Source organism: Saccostrea cucullata, unplaced genomic scaffold, assembly GCF_032062105.1.
Source record: "Saccostrea cucullata isolate Sc308-1 unplaced genomic scaffold, CSIRO_AGI_Scuc_v1 ctg2050, whole genome shotgun sequence".
Taxonomy (NCBI): Eukaryota; Metazoa; Mollusca; class Bivalvia; order Ostreida; family Ostreidae; genus Saccostrea; species Saccostrea cuccullata.
Window position 1 is genome coordinate 234,208 of NW_026926947.1, and position 12,128 is coordinate 246,335.

Genomic DNA, 12,128 nt, shown 5'->3' on the forward strand with positions numbered 1-12,128 from the left:
GTATTGTATTAACTGATTCAATTGTTAATTATTTGTCCAAGGCCACTTATTCAGAAACATAAATATTTGTGATTTACTGATCTTTTGATTCTTAACCACCATTCTGTATACGCAATATTAGATTTACGACGAGGGATCTGTAATTTAAGAAAATGTTTTAAAAGCCAAGATATGTTAATATACCTATATTCCTCCCCAAAATGATAACAAAGAAAATATTAAAAAATTCCTTTGACATCCAAATTTAATATTAGAAGTACTAAAAAATATATTATTAAATACCTGTACAAGTGCAATGATATCGGAAAATGTTTCACCATTTAAGACATTTTACGTCTTATTAGAGAGGAATGAAATACAAAAAAAAAATGAAAAGCTTTCGGTCCAATTATTTATTTCAATTGAAATATATTCACCACAGAGGAAGAGGTTAAAAAGGCAATCCAAAAAATGAAGAGAGGAAAGAGTCCTGGCATAGATAACATCAATGCGGAACTACTAAAGGAAAGCATAACACATTCAACATCAGAGCTAACAAATTTATTCAACAGAGTCATAGTGCGAAATACCAAACTTGAATGTAGTCATTGTGTTACCAAAGAAAGGAGATCTGACGATATGTGACAACTATAGAGGAATATCACTACTATCAGTGCCATCTAAAGTATTTTGTAGGGTAGTGATTGAACAAAATGTATTAGAAGACAAAAGACCAGAACAAAACAGAAGAGGAAGAAACTGACAGATTTTTGTAAGAAACATATTAGAACAATCTATAATATCATTATATGTTTCATAGACTTTAAAAAAGCCTTTGAACATAATCAGAGAGAAAGATAACAAGGCACATATTTTTTGTAAACATTTGTGTATAGAGGAAGAACAACCGACTTATTATTATACAGGAGTAATATGTGTTATGTCTGAAATTTCTTCATCATTGTGATGACCTGAGAAATCAACAATAAGAAGAGAGGCTGTGGAAGTTTATGTCACTTTGTAAAGATTTGATTATAGAGACCTTGCAACTTTAAAAAAACTGCAAGAGAAGATGTTTTCTGTCATTTCATATCAATATTTCCTTCATTTATTGACCACCCATGGTGGAAAAATATATCTGCACGTGCATTTGGTAATTCCAACGTTTATTTTCAGTAAATGTACAGCATATCTACATCCATGTATCTAAAGATATAATTTGCAAACACATAGAGAATATAATGAAGACAAGGTCCATACCTCTATCATGATACAAAGAAAAAGGGTATTAATATTGGTAAGCTCTCACCTGGGCCCCTGAGGGAAAGAAAGACCAAAGTCAATAAACTATACAATGCAGGGGTATTAAAATTGGTAATGAACAAGGTAAATAAATATACAATGTATTGTATTAACTGATTCAGTTGTTAATTTTTTGTCCAAGGCCACTTATTCAGAAGCATAAATATTAGTGATTTACAGATCTTTTGATCCTTAATAACTGGCATTCTATATGCGCAATATTAGATTTACGAAGAGGGATTTGTAATTTAAGAAAATGTTTTAAAAGCCAAGATACCGTATGTTAATATACCTATATTCTTCCGCAAAATGATAACAAAGAAAATATTGAAAATTTTCTTTGACATCCAAATTTAATATTATTAGTACTAAATTATATAAATACCTGTACAAGTGCAATGATATCGGAAAATGTTTCATCATTTGAAACATTTTACGTCTTATAAGAAAGGAATGAAATACAAAAAATGAAAAGCTTTCGGTACAATTATTTATTTCAATTGAAATATATTCACCACTTTTTCAATAATCAACCTCTTTTGTTTTATTTCAAACATCAAGTAGGTCTCTCAAACTGAACTCAAAACTTTCAAAGTCTTGGTGTTTATTTAGTTTTCAAATTAATCTAAGTAATTATAAAATAAGTTGATGTAACAAGGGTATCAAGTCAACATCTGACAAACTTTATGGCCGGTACATGTACGATGCCTTCATTCTGATACTATCTTCTAGAATATATAAGTTATGTTATAATGGTAACCTGCACTTAAACGTTAGTGTTGAAAATTAACCCCTTACATTATCTTAAGAAAATGAACATTTTGTTACAACGAAGGGAAAATTCACATTCCTGTGACCTTTGTACATGGAATCACTACAATCAATACTTTTTTGTAAAACTAGAGTGGTTACAGGTGTTACACTATTCTAAGGCATCCAAAAGTGAGGCCATAAAGGACCTAAGTCTGACAGGTTCTTTTTCTGCTCTCTTCGGTTGCACTAAACTCAAAGATGTATGGGTAATTGAGTATTTCTATGTACTTTGTTAGAAGCAAAGATTTAAAGTACATATACTTACTAAGGGTACAAGGTATATAGACAATAAAGCTGTTACTGATTTATATATGGTTTACTCTTCCTATTTCTTTGATGCATGTTCACCTACATTAATTAAACCCAGGTTTCATATTGTTTCTGTAAAGAATGCACTCGAGATTTTAGATATGGTCAAAGACAGATATTTGCATTTGAACTTTGTTAATTGCGCTCCAAGAATATCCCTTAAAATTGTTCTCTCAAATATGTTTTCATAATCAGTCTGTTAATTATCTGGATATATATTTACACAACATAAACCTTGTGAACCAATGGAGAGTTTTCTAGTGCAAAGAATGAATACAGATATAAACGTCTTATTTAATTGAATTACTGATAATAACGGAGATTGCCTACAGTTTGAATCAAGAAGTCTTACTACTTATTTTTCCTAGTTTTGAAATTTTTATTTACTTTTGGTTCAAGAAGTGCCAATGTATAGATATTTACTCTTAATTCGTTATGTAAAATCATGATATATTTATGATTTTTGTTTTAAATGAAGCAAGCTATTGACAAGGAATTCGATGAAACAAGAATATCAACAGTCTTTGGTTAAGTCATCCGCTCGCAAGTTCTACGGACAATACAGTCATCATGTTACATAACACGATCTATCATTAAGAGAGATGATAACTGACGTTTTTCAAAATGCTTCTCATTAGTCATTTGCAAAATTATTTTGTTACTGTACACACAAGTAATCTGAAGTTGACATGAAAAAGATGCTTGAGCTTCTGATTGACAACATCTATGTCGTTTTTGGAGACCAGGGGCTCGTAACATAAAGCTTGCTAAGATTTTGACTTCAGTAGGGTCATAAGTACGTTTTAGGCACAATCTTAGGACCTGTCTAAGTACTACTTAAGTATGTTTTAAACCGTAACATAAAGCAAACTAAGATTTGTCCTAGCTAAGTCAGACTTATGTTAGAGATATTTTTTAATGAATTACCCAATAGTTTTTCATTTTATTCATATATATTGCTACAAAATGATTCGGTTAATTAAATATGTATAAAGATTAACGTCCTTACCTATCGTTTTAGTTATGTAACATTAGATTTCGTATTAAAGATATAATTTTGTTATAGAATACAATGCATATTTGATTTAGAAAAAATACTGTGTGGTCACAAAGCGATGATTTTTGGTTCATTGTAAATGTATGACTATTGTTTATCCCTCGAAGCTGCGATGTTTTCATTTACAGATCCATGATTTAGACTATTACTGTGTTCAGTTTACTTGTAACCGATCGAGGTCCCACTAATTTCAGATGTATCCCCGAAATTAAATTTTGCATTTACATGTACGGTGTCTTGAGAGTAATAGTGGAATCATTGATAAGCCCCCCCGACGAAAAAAATCTCATAATAGTATTTAATAGGAATAATTATTTTTTTTAATGCATAATATGAATAGAGGAATGCTTTAACACCGAAAGTCAACATATAATAGTTCTTAATATATGTATAAGAAAGTTAAGATATACTTAAGTCACATCTATCTTTCGCCTAAGTTTTGCTAAGATTGACAAATCTTAGCAGGTTTCTAGTTACGGTCTTAAGTTTTATACTGTACTTAAGCCCTACTTAAGCACGGTCGTAAACTTAAGTAGCCTTTATGTTACGACTCCCAGGTCTTCCAACAATCTATTAGAACTCCCATGGGTACCAATTGCGGTCCGTTATTAGCAGACCTATTTTTGTAATCATTTGAAGCAGAATTTGTGCAAAATCGTATGCGTGAAACGAAGAAAACACTTGCTACATGGCTTTGAACTCGACATCTAGATTTATCGACGAGGTATTGTCAATTAACAATAATAATTTCCATTCTTATACGATATATCCTGGTGAGCTTGGAATAATTACCAAAGAGTCTGACACACCTGTTTCGCATCTGGATATTCACATGAAAAAGACATTAATGGTAATCTAACAACCAAGCTCTATGATAAACATGACGACTTTAACTTTTCTATCGTCAACTTCCCTTACTAATGCAGCAATATACCTTCATCACCTGCATAAGGCATATAAATATCTCAGTTGATTCGATACGCAAGAGCATGAACAATTTCTAGAACGAGGAAAACTATTGACAAACGCGTTGATGAAACAAGAATTTAAGAAGTCTCGTTTAAAGTTTCTATTGTCGATACAATGCCTTTTTAGAAAATACGTGTCAATTTATCACTGAGTCAAATGCTGACTGACGTTTTTCATACTAATTGTTAGTGCATTATTTATACACTGAATTGACGACGGATTTTCCCGTTATTTCCCGATCATGAAGAAAGAGAACACGGCGGGTATGGCCGGTCAGCAGGGAATGCTCACCCCTCCATGGCACCTGATCCCACCTCCGATGTTTTAGTGGTCCGTGTTTGCTCTGCTCCTATTTTGTACTGTTTTATGGACTTTTGATCTTGGATACTGTTCGTTATCTCAATATGTTTCATTGTTAGGCCTTTATTTACACACTGAAATATCTATGGATTTTTTTCGTCCTCACGACCTTGACAATAAACACATGTTGCAAAGTTTCTGTAAAAGTCAAGTTAAATTTTCCGCAGTGATATTGGAGGAGTTGCGGACAAAAGGCGAGTACCCAAAAGTTAAACTTATATGCCCGGAAAAATCCGCGCGGACTAACGAACGGTGGGCGGACATACCCATCACTATGCATTAATTTTTATACCTTTTTCTTATCAATTTCTATAAAATAGCTAGTGAATTATTATTAGTGGGTATTCAAATGATATTACACAATCTCAACTTTGTGTACTCTTTCGGGATGTCTGCCCAACTATTCAACACTCATCGTTCTACTTGAAGGGGGTAACGCAGTCGTGTAATTTTTATATTAAACATTTAAAACCGATATTAGAATTCACGCCAACTGTTCTCAAGACAAATGGTTTTGCTTCGCTTTAAAAGAAAACATGGATGATAATGTAATATGAAGCCTCATTGTCTCGATTTTTGTCTGCCATTAATTGTAACAAAAACTGAAGAAAAAGCATAAATATAAGAACATTCTTTTTTTTAATTTATACTTAGAAAGATTTTTAATTTGCACTTCTTTTGTTCAGCGAGGGTAATAAGGAAATATTAAATTTTATACACTTGTGATTTTTAATTATAAATTAAGAAATTAATTATTTCTCAATTGTTTTTCTCAGCAAAATGTTGGTGTGAACAACTCTTTGTTACGATAATAGAAATAAGAAATGTTTCGCTTGTGAATCAGTGTGTTTTACATAATAATGAGAATATGAGGCAGATATGTTTAATCTCTAGGACTGGAAGATGAAAACAATTATGATATCTAGTTCGTGGTAGGAAGCTTTTTATATGACATACATTCTAATAGATGAAATACCAATGTTGAATGAATACAACTTAAATGTAGTGGAAAAATACAAACTCGTTTAAATAAATCTATTTTCGTATTTCATATTCCTTCAAACAAACCTTTTTACCACAAAATTCAATAGATAAATCATTTTTACATCTACCTGATATTTTCTTCCCTACTATTTTAAAGTACACGATGAAAGTGTACCTATACTTATTTTCGATCATGTACAGAATCAACAGATAGATGCAGCATAAAGACCTTGCCGAACTCTGCTAGCACTCTTAGACAAGATTGTCTTATACAGATGTCAAGGGAGTGTGGTTTTAATAATGGCATTGTATCCAGGAGCCGCTCTAAGACTATCCATGCCAACTAAAAACAAAAACGATGAGTTAGTGTTAACCTGGATTGTTTTGATGAATAATGTGATATATGTCTACATTTATTTGTTACAGGAAGAAAAGAAATCAAGAGTTTCAACTCCTAGAAGAAATGGAAATCCGTGTAGTCAGTTGTAACAGTTAAAGTACAAGATTTCTTTCCATTCATGAGCATGATTTTTAGTGTCTGAGACCATGTTTTGTGTTACTTGTATCTGATGTAAGTATAAGCTTTTACCGATTTTTGGCTTCTGTTGATTGAAGCAAAAAATTGGCGATCGTGTAGCTGCTTGAACAACATTCACGAGTAAACGAAATTTGAAAAAATACAATAAACTAAAGAAAGGAAAGTTACCATCCAGTCATAACTCTGTAAGCAAGTTGTGTTTTTGAATGAAATATATTGAGGGGTATTGAGAGATTGTGTATGTTTTTGTTATGTAGGCAAGAGGAAGAAAGGATAGTGGAGAGCATGGATTGTACAGCATCCTGTGCTTGTTTTAAGGGATTCTATTCCAGAATTCACTGCAATATACTCAGTATTTCCGTTCCTTGTAAAAAATTTTATATATTTAGATTTTTAATCAAAAACTCGAAAATTGAAAGGCAACAAGTATAGCCTGTCTCCTGTAATTAAAAAAGACGGTATAGAAATATCACTCAACTCTCCGTTGTAACACAGGAACTGATAATATCATAGTGGTATGTTTAATATGAATTTCCCGAGAACAATTAACTAACTTTGCACAGGAAATATGAAGGTAGAATACATAGGTACAGTTTTGTGCCTTAAATCGATTTGAAATTTATGACAAGGGTACATAAATCCAGTATTGCAATACTCTAGTACCTTCTTTATAATACAACTTGAGGTTATCTTAACACAAGTACCTCTTATTTCAGTACACCCAGCTTGAAAAGTGGGAGGGTATAAAGTGTTGGGGATGTCTGTCCTCCGTCCGTCTGTCTGTTAGCTTTGGTGTACCTATCTCTTATCCACAACTCCTCTAATACTAGTGAATGAAATTTGATGAGACTTTCACAGAATCTTTACTACATGTATATTGCCACTGTGCACCTCCTATTTTACTTGTTAATCCGACACATATTTTAGGTTTCCCATAGCAAAACATGGACATTGCCATTATATTCATATGGGAGGCGAGGGTGGGGGTTTTATCATTTATTGAACTCATTGCTCGCAGTACCTCTAGTTTTGTTTGTATTAAGCAGAAGAGTTTCAATATTTCATACATATCATAAATTCCCGTTTTGTCAAAAAAGAAATGGTTTGGTATGGTACTAAAATTGTCTACAAAAAAATCTTCAAATATACGTGTTTTATCAGCGACCCATTCTAATAATTTACTTAAAAGTACTGTTAATCATGAGCTCACTTAAATGATGACCCCCGCCTCACATATGGTTATAATGGCAAAGTCCACGTTTTGCTTTGTGAAACCCCAAATAAGTGTTAGATCAAAAAGTAAAATAAGAGGTCACAATAACCTTATGTAATACAGAATATGTGGAAGTATCATTCACTTTTATTCAGTAGTATATAGGAGGAGTTGCGGATAAGAGATGGGTACCCTTCAATATTATTGAAAGAAGAGCCGTGTCCATGTTTTGCTATGGGAAACCCAAATCATGTGTCCGATCACAAAGTAAAATACTTCATAATGACACTATATGACAAAGATTCTTTGAAAGTCTCATTAAATTTCATTCAGTGATAAAGGAGTTGTTGATAATAGATGGACCCGTACTCTAAATGTAATGTTCAACCAGACGGACGTACGGACGGATGAACATTCCGATCACTACAAACCCTCCCACTTTTCAAGCAGAGGGAATAAAAATGTACATTGCCCAATATTTCAACTATAAATTCTGGTTTTAGAACTGAAATACATATTTCATATAAGCACCGATGTACACCTGGAAAAAACCTTTCTTTTACATTGGTATGCTAAGAAATGATTCATTTTTCTGTTTTTTTGGTTTTTTTTCGTTTTTCAATGTCAAATTAAAATGAATGAATCATTACCCCTTTTTTCTTCTTTTAGCTGATTATAAAGAGGTGAAACAATTACCCTCTTTCCCGATCTTATTATTTTTATGAACTTTACTAGTGTTTCAAGGTTCCAAAGCTCAATGGTGGTATCGGTAGGTTACGTATACTGTCATGTGTAATAGCAGGGGAGGGGTGCGACCTGTGTACAAGTACTAATGCACTTCCTATCAAGAACTGTGGAAATTGATACATGTTCGGATTGTTAGCATGAACACCATCCGAAGATGCATTAATTGATGATTGACTACCACATGAGGTTGTTCCCCTCCTGTTAAATAGGGATCAATGCCAAAAGGATGCAAAGATTTGCCCATTAATTTAAAAGTGATTTTCAAGTGAAAACGGAAATGCAAGTTAACTAATGATTTTTATGGCTTAACATAATTTGTGTTTATTTTCCCCAAAACAGATAGAGACAGATTTTTATTCTTTTTACACAGTGTCGCGGCCAAATTTTAAGCACAGTTTGTAACACCTCATCACAATCAGCTTTTAACTATTGAGAAGTGTTGTCTGTCCCGGAAGGATGTGATTATTATATATTATTTCCTGTACGTTGATTCTTCATCTGCAGTTTTATAAACTTCCCGCCTTAGCTATTTTTGACTAACCGTTAATCACTTTATTTTCGCGTTATTAAGCGAGAAAGTCTGCTCGCGAATAGTTTTCTCTCGCGTATGTATGTTACGTAAAGGATAAGTCTGGCATATAAATACCTATCTCGCGAGTCGACAAAATATTGTGATTTACTGTATCACAGTAAAGCTATAAAATATGGCACTTTTGATGCACTAGGGAAAATACATGGTATATAAGTAGAACAATTACCCTGGAGACTTGCTCAAACAATAGTGTTCCTGCTATTGTTCCAGGAAGTCATCGCTTGCTTAATTTAAAAAGGTCGGTCGTAGAAAATTTTCCTTGTTAAAAATGAGTAGAAGGGTCAAATTAAAAATTCGAGAAAATATATAACTCTAGATAAATTAAAGGTTTTTTAAAAATCCGAGTTATTCTTTAAAGAAAGCAATAAATCAGGAAGGTAACGAATAATCATATTGACCCTGTAGCACTCTGTTTTCTGTTTACATATATTTTTTTTTTATTATCAGACATGGATTTCTTAAATGAAGATATGATCTACTTAGAATGAAAATACATGTATCTGTGCCTAATAATTATATTAATTTTATAGTTATATCACTTAATATTAATTTTGTATCTTGTTGAAATACTTAGTACTACGGCAATAAACCCGGAAAGAAAATCGGACAAGTGGAGTTCAATGCAATCTTCTGAGGGAGTGCACCTGTCCCTACCGATTAGGGAAATAACAATGTATAGGTCATACATGTATACATTATTTATAAGGGCCGAATCTGGAACTGTAATTTAAGCAAATAGGCTATGCCTCAACTCATAATATACTGTACGTTTACATATTTTGACATCAAAATTTAGCGCAATCTATTGGTATGGCGTTGATTGCGTAATCATGAATTTGCAATACACATGTCCGTTTCGTGTATTGTATTTTTTGTAAATGATAATTTCTAAGGAGTATTCATAAATTAACGGGAACGAAAATTTTAAGTACACTTACAGTCTACGATGTAACCAAAGTGCAGCAACTCTGTTTTTATTCGAAATCCTTGGCATTGATCAGTATAGACCTTCAGTATAGACCTCACAAGTTCCCTCCCTTTTTATTTAAAAGCAAGAGGTACTGTGAGCAATAAGTTTATTAAATACCCCCAGCCTCCCATATGAATATAATGGAAGTGTCCATGTTTTGCTGTGGGAAAACCAAAAGGTGTATTGGAACAAAAAGTAAAATAGGAGGTCGCAATGGCAATATGTAATAAAGATTCTGTGAAATTTTCATCAAATTTCCTTCAGTGGTATGAGAGGAGAAGCGGATAAGAGATGGGTAACCCAAAGCGTAAGAGACGGGCGGACATACGGACATACCGATTACTATATACCCTTCCACTTTTCAAGTGGGGGTATCAAAAGCACATAGTACTTCCTAAATGACTAAACTTTTCATTTGATAGCAAGTCCTTTGACCCTTTGACCTTGACATTGGAGTTTCACCTACTTTTAATTTTTTTAAACCTTGGCCACAACTTCTAAACGGTTAGGGCTTCCATACTTTACATATACATTCTTTGTGGCAAGACCTTTCATTGGATACCAATTATCTTGACCTTTTGACCTTGACTTCGGAGATTTCCGTACTTATGAAAAAACTTTAACCTTGGCCTTCTTTGATATTTCGCAACTGTATTTCCAGTGAGAATACCCTAATTTTGGTACCAATATATTAACTTTGCATTTAAGAAAAGTATAAACTTCTCTATGTTGTCATACGGTGGCATCAGTGTTTCATAAACACATCTTTTTTTTGTATAAGATATCGCATTTTTTGTCTTAAAATGTAAAAAATATTGTTTAAATTGTTTTATTTTTTCAAACAAATTCAAAGTACTTTCAAAATTTTATGAATTTAATTTTACATTTAAAAAAAACCCTTGAAGACAATCCCCTATATTGCTATAATGGACTGTATTGGTGGGTCTACGATTTCGATGGGGATGTATCCTCACAATATCTGACAGGGTCCCGAGTCTACTTGTTGTGGGGGTGGGATGACAAATTTCATTCGATTTTTCTCTTACTGAGGACCCCAAATTTTATTTGCAGTTGACAGAAAACTGTGTCATATTCTGCATCTCTCTCTCTCGCTCTCTCTCGTAATCGTGCATTTGGTTCCTGCATTACTGAGTATACTACAAATTACCTAATTAGATAACATTAAACCAAAGTATGCATGACTTCTAACTCGCAAGTCTAAATTCGGGAGTAGTGTTATACATGTGTAGAGATTATCGAAACCTTTCCGTGAAGTTGAAATGCATTCTTGATATTAATATTTAATATATATATGTAGAATCAAATTATTTTGTTATGAATAGCCTTAACATCCCACTTCCTTCACTTTTCCGATATTTCGAATTTACAAATTGAAAATGAACGCATTTGTCACATGTAAAGAAAAGACAGAAGTTATTTTCATTGAATCAAAGAGATATCAGAGATGAATTATATGGTTTACTAAAAAACTCACGATATAATATTTAGTTTTAAACAACGAGCAACGGAGTTTGAGGCGATATGGTATAGTAATGCGCTTGTTAGGGTGTGCGTGTGAGTGTTTGCGTTATTTGTTCTTGTGCAGAACGTAAGAGTTCGATGTCGCATGCTTTCTTCATTTGGAAATCTATTAAGCTTCTATAAACCCTGTATCGTTTGGAACAAAAGCTTTTGTGTTCGGAAGATCACATATTTCTCTCATGCTCTTAAATTTCTACAAAGATGCTTATTAGTTTTAATTTTTATGTGTGTTACATAGAAATTAAAATTTATAAAAGAAAAAGCGTACCCGATCAAAAATAGTTTACAAGATAAAGATAAAAACCATAAAATAGATTGTTTACTATAAGATAAATTATGGTTATATAATACATAAATTTTGATTCATAATTTTAATGACAGGAATATATGACATACTATATTTGTCTCATCGATAAAAAAGAGTACGAGTTTTATTAATTAAACGTTTTTATTTCAAATATTTTCAATAAATGATCAATATCGCGATTTCATCTCTTATAAGGGCATGGGACAAGACATAAAACGTTTCATAAAATTAAATTAAAACATGATCGATAGGACAGTTTTCCGAAGTGTATAAAACAATCAATTCCATTATATTCATTAATTATCTGTTGACAGGTCTGATGCAATGGTATCTTTATAAGAAAACGCATGATGAAATCAGGAAAACTCCTTATATACAGTATACAGCTAATATATTAAAGCTGACCTAATTATTTATAAATACAGTCCACGGAGAGGTGTGCGTCG